At 36.7% G+C, this 17,904-nt stretch overlaps 1 protein-coding gene and 1 non-coding gene across 2 annotated transcripts in view; both read left to right on the top strand.

Annotated features, from left to right (window-relative positions):
- LOC125752133 (arginine/serine-rich coiled-coil protein 2-like) overlaps positions 1–17,904 on the top strand; it is a 316,143-nt gene that overhangs the window by 229,070 nt on the left and 69,169 nt on the right. The gene's annotated exons all lie outside the window — the stretch shown is intronic.
- LOC112650616 (small nucleolar RNA U13) lies at positions 5,338–5,443 on the top strand. The gene has a single exon (XR_003130321.3). It is a non-coding gene; the product is annotated as a small nucleolar RNA U13 (small nucleolar RNA).

The raw sequence follows: 17,904 nt of genomic DNA, 5'->3' as shown, positions 1-17,904 counted from the left end.
TTGCTGCCCCCCACCCCCCCACACACAAACACCCACACCAAGAAGTCACTGTGGAAAAGAGTAGTGTGTAGAATGGATTGTGTTTAATGTTTATCAAGGGATGTCTTTACATAAACACCTATTGTTCAGAGGGGAAGTGAGCTCAATTAGGCAGAAAGAGAAGTTGAGGTGTAATATAAGCCAACAATAGCTTTAGTTGACACCATAGGGAGCCTGCGATACAGCTCAGATGATCCATCATGGATATTCCTCATTGGGACAAAATGGCCAGGGCTTTATAAAGTGCTCTGCATCCATCTCTCACATGTGCTGATTCACAAAGAGCATGATCTTGGGTGAGTGTGCCCTTTACAACTGAGGCAGTCCCCAAAGGAGCTGGCAGCTGAAGGGTCGCTGCTGACAAGACTCCAAGACAGACATTTATCTTGGAAGATAAATGGTGCTCATCATATGCTTATCACAAATCAGTACTGTGATTTATTCCTCACTGAATATAGATTAATAGGCTTCAGGATCTTTTTTGTTTTTATAAGATGAACTTAAATCAGAGTTTTGATACTGGAATATTTTTTGTTATAGTATATGCACAATATATTTAATTTGAGCTTCCACAGCAATTAGACATTCTTGTATGTAGGATTAGTATCTTCCTGTCATCTAGTGATTTTGGTTTCCTGTTTCTTAAATAACATTCTTCTTTTACTTCTCTATTTCTCGTTCATTTTCTCCACATTCTTTATAAAATTCACCTCCTCTCAACAGAAAATAAATAAATTTGAAAAGAGTAATAATCACCAGGGTCAGATTAATGTAGAATAAAGAGAAGAGTGACTTCCAAACCATTTGCAAATTCCTTGGCTATTGATGAATTTGAATCAGGCTTAAATTTAAAGCTAAGCCATATTGTTAGGTTTTGTAGCATTTGTATTGAAAATCTGAGTGTAGGGCAGGAGGGTAGGTGGGGTGGGTGGTGGGAAATTGCAGGTGAGGATCTCCATTGAGCACTGGCTGTCTCCCATTCAATTTCAAATTCTTTTTTCTATATTTTACCTTTCATCTTCTGTTTACGTTTCAGTTTGTTCTTAAAGATAGCAAGCCATGAACTTTTCTGAGAGTGTTGAGCTTTCCCTAGACAGCTTGATGCTGCTTAGGGAGTCACCAAAATGGTGAGGGCCAAGGGTTTTCAGTGACCTTTAGTGACTCAGAAGAAGGCAGGTGGGGCATCTACTTTTGTGCAAGTGTCCACCTCCTCTTCCAGATTCCCCAGCTCATGCTGCTCTTTTTGTTACTCTCCTGAAAGGAATTATTATTGATACTTTTTGGAGCACTGTTGTCTGATCTAATCCCATCTGTCTTCCCAATTCAAACTGAGCAGAGTTTGGAGCTGCATGGACTGTCCCAAGCTAAGGCATATTAATATTTTGAAATTTCCGTTATTTTCCTATCCTTCCATCATTTTCCTTGACTGTGCTGTGTTTTAACTACTTTTGCTGTGTTTTAACTATTTTTTTTTGTTTGTTTGTTTGGCAGAGTAACTTCATTTGCTATCTTGACATTTATTCACTGTCTTAAAATTAAAGCCTGGAAAAGATAACTCTTTTTTAAAATGGCAAATATGAAAATATTCACAGAAGCTCTATTTTAGTCATAGTTAATGGACTAAATAGGATAGAAGAGGAAAGGGAATATCAATGCTCTCTCAATGTCTCCTTCCCATTTTTCATTTCTCATGTCTTTGGTGCATTTCTTACCTTGAATAGGAATAGTGAGAGAAAACAAGTTTATTGGTCTCAAGAAATGTCCATCAGTAGGACACCTGGGTGGCTCAGCAGTTGAGCATCTGCCTTTGGCCCAGGTCGTGGTCCTGGGGTCCTGGGATCCAGTCCCACATTGGGCTCCCCACAGGAAGACTGCTTCTCCCTCTGCCTGTGTCTCTAACTCTCTCTCTGTGTCTCTCACGAATAAATAAATAAACTTTTTTTTAAAAAAGAAAGCAGGAAAAAAAAAAAAGAAATGTCCATCAGTGTGTAACATTGATCTGAACCTGTGAAAGGAAGCAAAAGCAGGCATGCCCTGCACCTGTTTGAGAAGGCCCATCAAATGAGAATCTGTTTTCTCTTTTATTGTATCTTCTGCTTAGTCATTACATACTAAGTCAGGATTATCAGAAGGCGCTTGAACCTCAGTATACTCATTATTTGTGGGGAAGAAGGGACTGGACACTGTGATCGACATTCGGAAATGGGACTTGCTCCTTCCTCCCCACCGCCACAACACACAGCGCATGCACAGTACCCATGTGGTCAGCACAGACTCCCATATTCCCCCAGATGGGGGAGCTGGAAATACAGGTGTCCTTTGTGGCTTGGCTTGCCTTACTGAGATCATTTGTAAGTCTCTATTAAGATCACCATCTAAAAAAGGTAACGGGCACTTTCCCAAAAGTTGATAGGTTTCACTGTAGATAACACCTTTGGTTCCTGAGGAGTAAGTAGGCACCTGCAGGGCAAGAGCCTAGTTTGGGAAATCAGTCAAGGCTGCTGGGCTGGCAGTGCTGCCAAGACTGGGGACAGTGTTCTTTGTGGCTACAGGGTTAATAGGAGCCTCACACAATGGCCAGGAATGAATGCAGTCTTTTTATTCAGCAGTGAAAGTTACACTGACTTTATCAAAGTCAAGATGTCAAGCAGATAATTGAATTAAATTGCCACAGCACTGTCACAATGTCAGAACTGTAGACTCTGCCTTCAAGGAGGAAACACTTAACAAGGTCACACACATACACGTGTATACACACAATGGTACACATATATGAGAGTCTATATGCATACGTAAAACAGAAGATACGTATATATGTATAGGCATCTATGTATGAATGGAAAATCCCCCCACTCAACAAAATAAAGAATTGGATTCATAATTATGAAGCTGATAATTCATATTCTGAGAAAGTGGTCATTATCAAAATGTACCCTGTATTTGATGAATGAGTGATAGAAGATAATGAGATCTAGAAATGATTAGTGCAAAGAACAAAACAAAAAGAATTTACATAGAACTGGACAAGAATAACTGATTAATAAATAGTAACTATTGCTATCATAATGATTGTCAAGGATTTTCTTTATTAACTATTTTCTTTACAGAATCTAACTTCCAGAAAATACTTTGAGGCAGTATCTAGTAGAAAATATCTTTTTAAAAAAACTGTGTAACTATTTAATAAAAGCTAGAGAAGGGAAAGAGAGAGTTATATTGCAAGGCACTGGGGATAAATTGGGCTAGGGCATCATCCAGAAAATACTGAACTAAGAAGATCTCTAGCTATTGAGCACAAAGTTTACCTCTACATTTCCTGGAAAGCAAAGATATAAGAAACCATAATGAGATGTAGCTATAATAAATAACAAAGAATCATACCAGTTTCCCAGAAGAGACCAGTGTTTCCCTGTTTGAACCATTCATCAGAAGTGTATCCTGTCTTCACACAAGTAGGATGACTGACTTTATGCAAGTAGGATGACTTCTGGTTTGTTAGGGGATTTTCCAGTTTAAAATCTGTAATTCTTCATATAAAACTTTCACTCTCATAAGTGCCCTTGTTTGGAAAGTAAATTGTGTGGTCATTTTCTACAGTAGCAGAAAAATATATTGAAACACATGACTGATCCAGGTTTTATGAGGCCAGAAACTTAGATTATCTTGGAGCCTCCCTTTTAAGAAATAGGATGGACAGATACAAAATTAGGAAGAAAGATAACATTTCTTTAGAGTGAAATCACAAAGTTTAATACTATGAAAAGTTGACAAACTATTAACGGCCTGCCATTACTCAGTAATTTTTTCCTGCATTTATTGGCTGTATACTAGGAATAAACACCTCTTTTGAGGGCAACAATTTTATTATATCATTACCTATAGAGGAAAGAGCATGATTTATTAAAATTTATTATGACTGATAGTTTTAAGAAGTTTCAGCTTTATAAGTCATTTATAACATGTAAATTTTTATGATTATTGTCACATTTGGGGAAATCTCTACATTTCATCCCTGTATGAGCTATAATATTTCAGAGAATTTATATTTCAAGTCTTCTTGGGAGTACTAATTTTAACTATTCCTTAGACAGCATACGTTGGCCAGTATGTCACTGATATTTTGGTTACAGTGGCATATGAGTTTTATTATTTTTGATAATGTCAGTAAATTTGTTAAGAGCAAAAATTTAACTATATTCCCAGTGTACTTCTATGACATGTGCCTCTTCTTTTATTGAATTATTGAAAAAGAATCTAAGAAATTTATCTTTTCCTCTTCAGGATTTACTGCTTTGGGTATGATCTTTTTCTCTGGAAGTTCTAGACTTTAGCAATAGAAAAGGTGTCAAATACATAAAGATAAAAACTGAAACATTTGGTTGTATACAGTATGCAACTTCACATATAGACTTACTGTATATAGTAATGCTACAGGTTTGTGTCCTACCAAGACAGGAATTCTGATAAATGTTTCCCTCCATTTCCATAAAAAGGAAAAAAAGAAAACAAAGTACAGTGGTTCTTTAAATGGTTTATGCTGCATAGTTCAGCATATTATCAACAAGCAGAAAGTTCTATATTCATTTAGCACAGATGAGAGCAAAATCTTCTGTCAACAATTTTCCCCGTGTCATAATTGGAAGTGTTTTTGAAAAACCAGCCAGGCCTCTATAGGCTTCAAACCTTGTTTCTTTTCTGTGACTCTTGCTCTGCCAATACTGATCATGTTATGATCTCAGGCTCTGCAGCTTTGTATCAGGACACCAGGGGAGCTGGCCCAGTCTGTGCCAGGCTAAGAATAGCCTAATTTTCCGCTGAAGTTATTGCCATCACGTCATGTAAATCCAAAATAAATGTATGGCCAATATGAATTCCTCTCATATACCTACCATTCTTGGAGTCATATGAGTAACCATCAGACAGCAAGAGGGGAAACGTGTCCAAGGGGAAAGCAGAGTGGCCCCAGGCCATGTTCCTAAGAGGTTGTAGAATAAAATATTTTACATTTGCAAACTCTTACCAAAATTTTCCACTTTGTGGAGCCAGTATCCGGCTCCCTCTCAGAGGCCTGGAAGGTGCATGTGGAAGAGAGGGACCCTACAGGTTGAGCTTTGTCATGTTCATGGTAAATCAGCCTCTGCAAACGTGATACACAGGGACTTCCCATGGTGCGGACCTTGGTAAAGGCTAAGGCCCAGTTAAGCCTTAGGAAAGAGCTGAATAAAACCAATTCTACAGAGGCTTGGAATACAGCTTTCCAGTGACTGTATGAAGGAATAAATGTGTAGCATGTCACTGATCCTTTTGTAGTTCATAAGCATGATGATTGGGTGTTCATGCCTTCATGTGACACATGCCTCCCTGAAACCTTGTTGTATGACCTCGGCACATTTCCTGTCTGACATGAAAAAAAATGTTTAGCAGATCTACTTTAATATCAGTACTCTAAGCAGAACAGTTCCTCATGAAACAATTCAAGTTGGGGACATCTGGGTGGCTTAGTTTGTTGAGTGTCTGCCTTTGGCTCAGATCATGATCCCCGGGTTCCAGGATTGAGTCCCACATCGGGCTACCTCTACCACCCATTTGTGCTCTCTCTCTCTCTCTTACTCCCTCTCTCCCTCTCTCCCTCTCAAATAAATAAGTAAAATCTTAAAAAACAAATTTCAAAATAGCCCAGGCAAGAAATGAGAATTTCTATTGCCATCCCAATTACTCTCTATATGTATAGACTTGTAACATATGTATAGACTTGAAATATGTAACATATTTCAGGCCTGACTTATCAGGCCTGAAAGAGTCTGGACTGGTAATCTCAGGTTTCATTTTCTCCTGTCTTTGTGAATAATCCTAGGTTCATTTTTTCTTTATTCTCTGTATTCCAATCTGTAATAACCTTCACGAAGTCATGCTTAGCTTTTCTGGCATCCATCATGACTATCCTTGTAGGCACTTCATGTATTTGTAGGTTAAGGAAATCATTACAGACACAAAAGATGGTTGGAAAATCAGATGGACACACTAGTGCTTCAGCAAGGCCTGACTTTCAACTGAACAATTTTTTCTCTTCCTCATTCTTAAAGCTTCCCTGTCCCCTGGACTGGTTTTCTGTAGAATCCTTTGTTCCAGGAACTCAGTATCAATGTAGACATCTCACTGACCTCAAAGTATATTTAGTAAAGAGACATGGATGGCCAGTGCTTATGCTAATTAGAGACCACCTTGAAGACGTGTTGAACATGGCTGGCAGCTCCTACCAGATTCCTATCTAAACCACCCAGATCCTATATTTTCCTCTAAAACCCCTCAGCTTTTACCCCAGAAGGATCTTCAGTTTTGTGTGTGTGTGTTTTAATGTTTGATTTATTTATTTATTTATTTATTTATTTATTTATTTATTTATTCATTCATTCATTCATTCATTCATTTATTTTAGAGAGGACTAAAGAGAGTACATGAGTGGGGGGAGGGACAGAATCTCAAGCAGACTCCTTGCTGAGTACAGAACCTCAAATGGGGCTCCATCCCAGGACCCTGAGATCGTGACCTGAGCTGAAATCAAGTTGAATGCTCAACCCACTGAGCCACCCAGGTGCCTTGGGTCTGCAGTTTTGAAGACATCATCCTGCTGTAGCCTCCTTCACCCAGCAAAGCAATAACACCATCCTTCCTCTCTATCCCCAAACTCTGTCTTCATGTTTTATTTTGGTTCCAGAGTACAGAGATTGGTTTTCAACAACAAGGCATGTTTTTGTTGATTTACAGGCATCTGTATCTGACGAATACAAGAATTTTTACCTAAAATTTTCTTGCACACCCTTGCCCCAGCCCCCAAGAAGTGGAAGAGCCTTTACAAAATACTATTTAGGGTATTAAAATTTTATAATTGAGGATTACCTCCCGAATTATTTCTGTGATATTTATTTATTTTTGTCATTTTAAAGCAGTTCACAAATTCACATTCACGGTTGCAAAATAAGAGCAAATATCTTTTCAGCATTAGTATTTTCTTTTATATAACATATTAAAGGCATATATTTTTCTTCACTATAATCCAATTTTTAAAAAATGTATAATGAATTTTCAGATATAGTATGAATCTATACTCCATTATATAGATTTGGAATGTCATAAGTCTTGCTTACCCCCAAATCCCAATCAAATATTACTGTAATCTCATGAACATCTAAATAATACATCATACAAAGTGTAAAACCAACTAAGTAATTATTTGATATCTAGCTAGCTTGTTAGTGGTAAATGTTTGTTCTAAGTGCAATGATAGCATGTGAATCAGATACTAATTATGTTTTACTTCTGTGTTGCATTAACCATGTCTTGCAGTGTAAATAAAATTGAAAAATATAATAAAGACACATAAAAAGGCAAATAACAGTAAAGTATAAAAAGTCATAAGATCGGTTTATCAATTAAAACATAGTTTACTATAATATTTTTTTACTTATTACACACTTTTGAATTCAGAGCAAGCATTTGAATGCTGAGAGTTTAGAGTTAAAAGGTAGATCTTTATACATTTTTAACCAAAGGGGGAAGAATTATTTCAGTTCTAGAACTTTTGCAATATGATAACTCTAAAAGCATTTCTATATATATTCTGAAAGACCGAGTACAACCTACCTAGTAACTTTAGTCCAGAAATACATGGAGTGTAAACTCTTTACTTTTAATAGGTCGTCAGCGAAAAGGTGATATTAATGATAATAATTTTCCTTTCTCCTTAAAAAAGCATTCACATAGTCCACATTCTTATTTTTGTATTCTGGAAAATAGTCCTTAAAACTGTAGCAATTATATTTCTTAAATTAAGAAAAAAAAACCTCTTAAGAAAAGAATTACATGTAATTGTTAAAAGAAAGAAACATGGGAAAAAATCACCAATGCTATAAATTCATACATGTGTTATACATATATGCATTATGTGTAATATATGTGTAACATGTGTAATATGCGTATATTATACATAATACTGATACATAAAACTCTGAAATTGGTCCATATTCTCCATTTTTTTTTATAATCTCAAGTTCTAATAGTATTAGTAGGTTTTCTTTTAAAAGGAGATTTAGAATTGGCAATAGTCCTATCAAATCATTTTATAAAACCTTGGAGCATATTTTGTGTAATATGACTTTTCTCAAAGATTAAAAGGGAATTCATGCTTCTATATGCTTTAAAATATAATTAGTTCAGACTTTGTTAATTTGAAATGTATTGTCATTTCCACTACTGCTATGCTGAAGCTTACCTCTTTAAAAAAATATTTACTGAAGAATTATTTACATAAGGAAAGCACATAAATATGTCACAGTTGGATTACTTTTCACATCGTAAACACACCCATGTAATAAGCATCCAGATTGAGGAACAAAACCTCACCACCAGAGGCAGACAGCTCTCCTACAGTTCCCTACTGACAGGTGGTCAGTCCTAGCACCTTAAAGTTGATCCCGCCTCAACACTATACATTGGGTTGGTCTGTTTTTGAACTTTGCATAAAAGGAATTCTACAATATGTCTTCTTTTGTGTCTGGATTCTTCTGCCAGGTATTAGGTTTGTGAGATTGATTCACATTGGTGAGAGTATTTGCAGACTTTTCATTCTTATGGATGAATAGTATTTCATTGTGTGACCATTTCAAAATCATTCTCTAGTCTCCTATTGATGGATATTTAAGTAGTTTCTAGTTTGAGACTGTTGTGAATAATGCTGCCATTGACATTTTGTATATCTTTTGGTGAATGTACGTATGTATACATTCCTGTTAGGATAGAAACAGAGCCAATGTTTTGGCTTTTTTTTTTTTTTTTTTTTTTTTTTTTTAATTTTTATTTATTTATTTATGATAGTCACACAGAGAGAGAGAGAGGCAGAGACACAGGCAGAGGGAGAAGCAGGCTCCATGCACCGGGAGCCCGACGTGGGACTCGATCCCGGGTCTCCAGGATCGCGCCCTGGGCCAAAGGCAGGCGCCAAACCGCTGCGCCACCCAGGGATCCCTGTATATATTCAGCCTGAGTAGATAATGTCAAATACTTTTCCAGTGTTTTCCAGGGTGATTGCATCAGTGTTTCCATGCTTACCAAGAGTGTATGTGACTTTTGATTTCTCCCTATATTTACCCACAGTTAGCACTGCCTTTCCTTTTCATTTTGTTCATTCTGGTGGGAGAAACTTGCCTTCTTTTTGTTTTTATTTTTCTTAAAAAAAGATTTTATTTATTTATTAGAGTGCACAAACAGGGGAAGGAACAGGGTTAAGAAAAAGAGTTTCAAGTGGACTCTGAGCTGAGCATGGAATCTGACATGGGGCTTGATCTCATGACCTTGAAATCATAACCTGAGCCAAGATCAAGAATTGGTCACTTAACTGACTGAGCCACCCAGGCATCTGCTTTCTTTTTCTGTGAAATATTTTCCTAGGCAAAGTAACATGGGAAGTAATGATTAATCATAGCATGGTTAACACATTTCCTTATACAGTTGTGATTGTCTCACCATTTGAAAATGACACATTTTCAGTGCCAAATGTTGCAATTAATGAAAACTAGTTGTATATAATACATTTTGCATTCCTTTTCTCCTTCTCTTTTATTCAAAGCTTTCAGTGTTCCTATGTAAACCTCATGTGTTATACCTTTGGGGTATAGTAAATTAAAAATTTTCTACAAATATCTTAAATTCTTAATGCATTATCCCTATTCAGAATCCCTTATATTCCATGGATCAATACTTACTATCATTTTTTAAAAACTAAATAAATTTAGAAGCAAGTGAAGGTAAAGTTGAAGTTCTTCTAATAGACATTATGTCATACCTTATAAATAAGATGACTCTAACTTCCAAGTTGCCTAGGATAATCCTGGTTTGCACCTCTTGCCCTGGCAAAGTGCCCATTTCACCTACAAGAGTATCCTAGTCTGGATAATATATGAACACCCTACTCATAACCAACACCAGCTTGGCTCCAACAATTCCATTAATTTTAAGTAAAAATCTGATCCTGTCTTTCAGTATCTTCAGCCTGAAGTAACTTCATCTTTATCTGATTCAGCTCCTATTTGATATTCTTTTAAAAATGAACATCATTTTGGAAATGAAAATATTTCCTGTTGACATAATATGTAATTTTGAAGTTGATCCCATACGATAAACTTGAGCTTTTATATTTGTCCTTTTAACTACTTTGAGGTCTTAGGCAGTATTTCTCAGAATGGAATGGATTCATGATTGATTAGCTTACCATTTATACTTCTTTTCTTTTTTTATTTTTTTAAAGATAGATTATTTATTTATTTATTTATTTATTTATTTATTCATGAGAGACACAACACAGAAAGAGAGAGGCAGAGACATAGGCAGAGAGAGGAGTAGGCTCCCTGTGGGGAGCCTAATGTGGAATTCAATCCCAGGACCTCAGGATCATGCCCTGAGCTAAAGGCAGATCCTCAACCACTGAGCCACTCAGGTGTCCCTATACTTATTTTCAAACATGAATTCATTTATTGATGTGATACTCTTTTTCTCAGTAGTATTGTTAAAAGTTCATTTCATCATTTGATTTTCTTTTTTTGCTAAATTTTCTCTTAAAGTAATACAAATGTTTTGTAAAATGAGACTTTCTCACCTTTTAAATGTTCTTTTAAGAAAAGTAACAGTATGTATTTAATGCATGATGACAATGCTAATTAGTATAAGCCAGAGGTAAATAGTGTAAATGAGTATATGGAAATAACAAAATTATATCAAAATTACTTTTGCAATCTTGAATCCATTTTAGGATCAATCTTCTTTTATAAACTGAATCCTCGGTTGTATGTGGGTTACAATTTGGTATAGAGAGTTTTCCCTGAAAATTTTTGGGTATTTTATCATAATGAAATAGGCTTATGGAGCTTAAAATACTGACCAGTGACAAAGCATGTCTCAAAAGCTAACTCAAGGGTACCTGGCCAGTTCACTTGATTAAGCATGTGACTCTTGGTTTCTACTCAGGTTATGATCTCAGGGGTGGTGAGATTGAGCCCCTTCTCAGGCTCCATGCTCAGCACAGAGTCTGCTTGAGATGCTTTCCTCCCTGCCTTGCCTTCTCTCTCTGTTTCTCCCCCTTCTTGTGCTCTCACTCTCTCTCTTAAATAAATAAATTAAATATTAAAAAAAAACCTCAACAGACTCAGAATTAACTCTCTTATAAGAAACATGGATTTGATGTTTAAGAGACCAGTTTTTTATTGACAGCATAATGAAAATGATGGTAGGATGCAATCTGATTGAATGTCTTGTACTCAAAGCCAGTTGATTTGTTATAGTATTTGGGAATCTTCCACTTATTGTGTGTCATTAAGCATGATCCTCTCTTTTGAGCATCTCTGCCTGCTTGAACTTCCTGGATTCTGATTCCACCTACTAATACTCAAAGTCCTGTTCTTCCTATACCCACTGATAGCTACAGTCTCATTCCACTCCACTCCTAAGAGAGAGTTTGACCCTAACCTTTGAACCAGCAATCCCGGGGGTTCTCAGAAATCAGGAACTGAGGGCATGATCAATGAACCATAGAGGGAAATTATGGTGAGTTGTCATTAGCAAGAGCACTGACATCATAAAATGAAAAGGTATGTGGCATACTAGTACTTTAATAACCACTAATAAGATTGCTGGGAACCACCTTCATTCAACATGTTATAAAGTAAGTATACTAGTTTATTGTTCTTTACAGTTTATTTCCTTTATGTGGTATGATATTTTGGTGAATGGTTGGAGCCTAGAAGCCAGTAGGAAGTAATTTTTAATCTTTGTGATTTTTGCATAAGTTATACTATCTTTCTGAGTCTTAGCATTTCCTTATGTAATAAGGAGGTAATAACTATGCAAATTTATTGGAGTGACTTATGTAAAGCACTTGTCACAGTACATGGCACCTACCCAGGATCCCATAACTGATAGCTATAAATTATTAGTATTTTTAGTTTTGTGCTCAAAGACCTGCACCAGAAAAATCAAAGTTGCTAAAAAAAATCTCTAGGAAATCTGTAAAATTCTCTAGAAATACAACTTACCATGTTTTCTTTTACTCAGGCCTTTATACATGCAATGGAATTATTAACTGCAAATAGTTAAACCCCAGTTTGGGGATATACCAAAGAAGAATACATATATGCACACTATATGCTAAATGTACACACACACACACATACACAAATGTGTAGTGTAATTGTGGTATTTCCCAATAACTCCCTCACTAGGAGATGTTAGAAATGGCAAGACTGGTTCAGATCCTGGTTTTCTCTGTTCAACCATCTGGTAGCTCTTCATTATGCTACATCATGGGATTCTGGGTTCACATTCTGAACTCACCACTTCTTAGATTTTGATTTTGAGTGGAATATCTAGTTTTTTACACTTTGTCTTCCTTTTATATGAAATGGTACACAACTACATGAAGGCATGAGGGATAAACACAGTAATGCCTAATGAATTGCAAAGAGCAAGTAAAAGTGAACTATCTATGCTTGAGCAGTTACTTCCCCCTAGAATAGGTTTATCACTAGCTCCAGACTATTCTTGGAGTCTTTGCCATTCCTGAAGGTTCTTGCTTGAAGTAATTGTTCTTATTAATCATTTCCTTGAATCTGTGGAAAAGCCAGAGTTTTAAGAGAGCTGCTCCCTTTTTTAATGCTGCCTGCAGCTACTCATTAGAAGTAATATCTTCTGTGTTCTACATGTTCTTGCTCATTCTCTTTGTTCTTTGTACTCTCTGATCTGTGCCGTGTGTCTGTCTGAACTATACTGCCAAAGTGGGAGGGTTTTTTTCCTCCATCTCTAGCATTAAGTAATGAAGAGCACTGCATCTAGGCCAGGTATGATCTGAAAAGGATTCTTTGGCTGTACGCAGAAATCCGAGACTGTAGATTACTTCCTGTGGCTGCAATTCTGAATGGCTCCCTTAGCTTCAACTACTAGGGCATTTGCTATATATTCCAATCCCTCCATTATAAGGACTTTACAAATAGAGCCCTTGCCTATATTGAAGTAACAGAGGAGCTTCGATGACAATACATAATAGTTTTTGTGATCTCAAAATGTATTCAGCATTTCCTGATTTGTAGGTATAATTGTTTATTTCCTACATTCCACAAATATTTATTGAACACCTTCCATGTGCCAGATATCATTTTAGGTATTAGGGATTCATCAGTGAACAGAGGTAGCAGTTTTAATTTTGGATAGGGTGACCAGGAGATAATATTAGAAAAGGTTAAGGAGCAAGCTAATAAGTATTTGGAGAAGAGCTTTCTTGACAGGGGAAAAGGAAATACAAAGTCCTAGAGTGGAACATACCTGTTTTTCATGTGGTTTCATGTGGAAGCAAGATGGAAGGTATAGGAGATGAGATTGGAGGGATATCTAGGGACAAAGACAGATGGGGCAAATTTCCATAGGCCATTGTAACGTTGGCTTTTACTTTGGGTTATTTACAAACTCAAGTTATCTGCTGGATGGAAAGGACCACACATATGGTAGACTGTACAGATATGTCAATATCTAGCCACTTTGCTGAGCATAACTGTTAAAGGGAATGGAGGTCACCCTCTCAGTAGATGGAATAGATATCTACCCAATTGCAGGGTCAGATTCTAGCCCTTCTGAGTATTTAACCAAAAGAATTATAATTAGGACCTCAAAGAGGTATTTGCATTACCATATTCGTTGCAGCATTGTTTACAACAACCAAAGTATAGAAACAACCTAAATGTCACCAATGGATGAGTGGATAAAGAAGGTGTGATGTATACATAGAGAGGAATATTATTTAACCTTAAAATAGAAGGGAATCTTGCCATATACAACAACATGGATGAACCAGGAGGATGTTATAAGTGAAACCAGACACAGAAAGATAAATACTGCATGATTTCACTCATTTAGAATATATCTAAAATAGACAAATTCATAGAAACACACAGTGGAATGGTGGTTACCCGTGCTTGGGGGTAGGGAGAAAGGGGAAGTTGCTGTTCAACAGGTATAATGTTGCAGTTACATAAGATGAATAAGTCCTAGAGACCTACTGTACAACATTGTTGCTACAGCACCAGTACTATATTATACATTCAAAAATTTGTTAAGAGTAGATCTCTTGTTGCGTTGTTACCATAACAATATTAGAAATGAAATCCAGCTCTTCAAAGTATCTGCTCCCCAAACTAAAATAGTTTTCACAAAGCCTGAAATTCCACCTTCTTTGATTATCCTTTCAGCCTCAAAAAATGTTTGTCTTCAAAAGTCCTTTCCTAAAATCTAAACATGGCTGAGGAGAGTCATACCTTTAACAATGAACATCTCTGAGATCAAGGGTTCCATGATCGCTAAGATAAGGTTTGAAATTTGGTAAATGGTTAGCTGCTACGTGATCAGTTGTTAAGGTGATCCATTGGGACAACACTGATAGCAGCAAGCATTTACTACTTACTATGACAGTACAAGCAAGAGACAAAAAGTGGGGCTAACTCCCCATGTTCCATCCCCTGGCCCCCAACATTATGTAATGGTACCAGCTAAAGGTCAGGTGGATGCAGCACAGAAACAAGCCCCAACCAAAGGCTTCTTTCTCTTTCAGGACCCATGGGGTGGGGGGACACAGACAGGGAAGAGGTTGGTGTGACTGCATCAGAGTGGGAGAAGGCATTGTCCAGAACTCAGGATAAAGAAGTCTCTGCGGAGGCACCTGAGAAGTGTCTCTCAAGATCCCTAATAAGGAGACCTCACAGGGAGTTTCATGGACCAGGAAGGCAGATATTCATATGAGCCTAGCTGCCCCAGAGTTCTCAATGACAACTCCCTCAAAAATTCAGTACCCTGGGGACTCAGCGAGTCTGTTGAGGGGAATGCAGTTTCTCCCACAGATGCCCCCATGCAAAGCCCATGGAAACTATGGAAGATTGTGTAGGATGTTGGTCTCAAGTCACACTTCTTATTAATAGATGTTGGCTGTTGAATGAATGTGTTAGCTAGATGTTTAACAATGACCATAAAGAAAGAGAGGAAAGGAAAATAATAAACTGGGAGATGGGATTTCACCATGGACAAACTTGTTCATACTTTTTCCTAGAAATGATAGAAATGAGAGTGCCTGGGTGGCTCAGTCAGTTAAGCATCTGCCTTTGGCTCAGATCATGATCTCAGGGTCCTGGGATCTAGCCCCATGTTGGGCTTCCTGCTCAGCGGGGAGTCTCTTTCTCCCTCTCCTTCTACCCCTCCCCTCTGCTCATGCTCTCTCTCGCTTTCTCTCTCTGTCAAATAAATAAATTCTTTTTTTAAAAAAAGAAATGATACAAATGATCCTGAGTGAATTTTATTAGAGCCCATTTAAATGTTTTAATTCGCTGAAAGAAAATAAGGTAGCACAAAATAGAAGTAATATTATTTAAAAGACCCTCGATCTGTGTTTTGGTATTTTGTTCCTTATAGTTAGAGCACTTGAAGATGAATCATTTAAATCTGTGTTGCCCTAAGAGAAGAACTCCATCCAAAAGCATTGTGTCTTGAGAAGTATAATCTCTTTAAAAACCTGGTAGAAATAGATGTAATTTTATCTGTCATTACCAGCGAAATTTTAACCATTATATTTATAATCTATGCTTACTTGGTAGATCTGATTGCTAAATAGATGATGATTGCTGTAAAATAAAAAAAGGAACACTTTTCTTAGTTTCATTATCTTCCATATTCTCTTATTAGTAAATGTGAGATATTATCACAGATAAAATTTAAAAATGAAAATAAATAGAAACAGTATGGAAGTCATTTTGTTTAAACTACCCCAGTCACATGGTGACACATCACATAATCTGATATACCCCAAAGCATTTGTTTGAGATTCCAAATAATAGTGTGTTAATGAATTTTTATTTTTTTAATTTGAATTCAAGTTAGATAATACATAGTCTAGTGTTAGTTTCAGGAGTAGAATTTAGTGATTCATCACTTACATATAATACCCAGCACACATTACAACAAGTACCATCCTTAATACGTGTCACTCATTTAGCCCGTTCCCCCCTGCCCGCCCACCTCCCCTCCAGCAACCCTTAGTTCTGTATCCTTAAGAGTCTCTTATGCTTTGCCTCCCTCTCTGTTTTTATCTTATTTTTCCTTCCCTCCCCCTATGTTTATATGCTTTTGGATTTTATTTTTTTTATTTATTTTCTTTAATTCCACATGAGTGAAATCATGATATTTGTCTTTCTCTGATTTATCTCGCTTAGTATAATAGTGTAATACTAAGTAGTTAAGTAGTATTATACTTAGTATAATACCCTCTAGTTCATTCCACATCATGCAAATGGTAAGATTTCATTCTTTTGATCACCAAGTAATGTTGTTTTATCATTTATATATATTTATATAAATAAATATAAATATAAAATATCACAATTTCTTTACCCTTTTGTTAGTTTGTTAGTTGATCAGTCAATGGGCATTTGGGCTCTTTCCATAATTTTGCTATGGAAAATTGATAGTTGATAGTGCTTCTATAAGCATTGGGGGTGCATGTACCCTTCAAATCAACATTTTTGTATCCATTGGATAAATACCTAGTAGTGTAGTTGCTGGTTGCAGAGTAACTCTATTTTTCACTTTTTGAGGAACCTCCATACAATTTTCCAAAATTGCTGCACCAACTTGCATTCCCACCAGCAGTGCCTGAGGGTTTCCCTTTGTCCACATCCTCACTGACATTTGTTGTTTCCTGTCTTGTGCATTTTCAGCATTCTGACTGGTGTGAGATGGTATCTCACTGTGGTTATTTGTATTTCCTTGAATGTAAGTGAAGTTGAGCATCTTTTCATGTGTCTGTTGGGCATCTGGATATCTTGGGAAAAGTGTCTGTTCATGTCTTCTGACCATTTCTTTTTTTAAAACATTTTATTTATTTATTCATGAGAGATACAGAGAGAGAGAGAGAGAGAGAGAGAGAGGGAGGCAGAAACACAGGCAAAGGGAGAAGCAAGCTCCATGCAGGGAGCCCAATGTGGGACTCAATCCCAAGACCCTGGGAATCATGCCCTGAGCTGAAGGCAGACACACAACTGCTGAGCCAACCAGGTATCCCTCTTCTATTCATTTCTTAACTGGATTATTTGTTTTTTGGCTGTTGAGTTTGATAAGTTCTTTATAGATTCTGGATACTAACCTTTTCCCTGATATGTCATTTGCAAATATCTTCTCCCATTCCATTGGTTGTCTTTTAGTTTTTTTCATTATTTCCTTTGCTGTGCAGAAGCTTTTTATCTGGATTGAGGCCCCAATAATTCATTTTTGCCTTTGTTTCCCTTGCCTTGGATATGTGTCTAGCAAGAAGTTGCTGCAGCCATGGTCAAAGAGGTTATTGTCTGTGTTTTCCTCTAGATTTTGATGGATTCCTGTCTCACATTTAGGTCTTCCATCCATTTTGAGTTTATTTTTTGTGTATGGTGTGAGGAAGTGGTCCAGTTTCATTCTTCTGCATGTGGCTGTCCAATTTTCCCAACATCATTTGTTGAAGAGACATTTTCCATTGGATATTCTTTCCTGCCTTGTCCAAGATTAGTTGACACTACAGTTATGAGTCTATTTCTGGGTTCCCTAGATCTTTGGTTTTGCATCAATATCATACTTTCTTGATGATTACAGCTTTCTAATAGAGCTTGAAGTCCAGAATTGTGATGCCTCCAGCTTTACTTTTCTTTTTCAACATTCCTTTGACTATTCGGGGTCTTCTTTGATTCCATACAAATTTTAGAATTGTTTGTTCTAGTTCTGTGAAAAATGGTGGTATTATTTTGATAGGGATTACACTGA

This window comes from Canis lupus, chromosome 11, assembly GCF_003254725.2.
Source record: "Canis lupus dingo isolate Sandy chromosome 11, ASM325472v2, whole genome shotgun sequence".
Classification (NCBI taxonomy): domain Eukaryota; kingdom Metazoa; phylum Chordata; class Mammalia; order Carnivora; family Canidae; genus Canis; species Canis lupus.
This window is presented reverse-complemented; position numbering and strand designations above follow the sequence as displayed.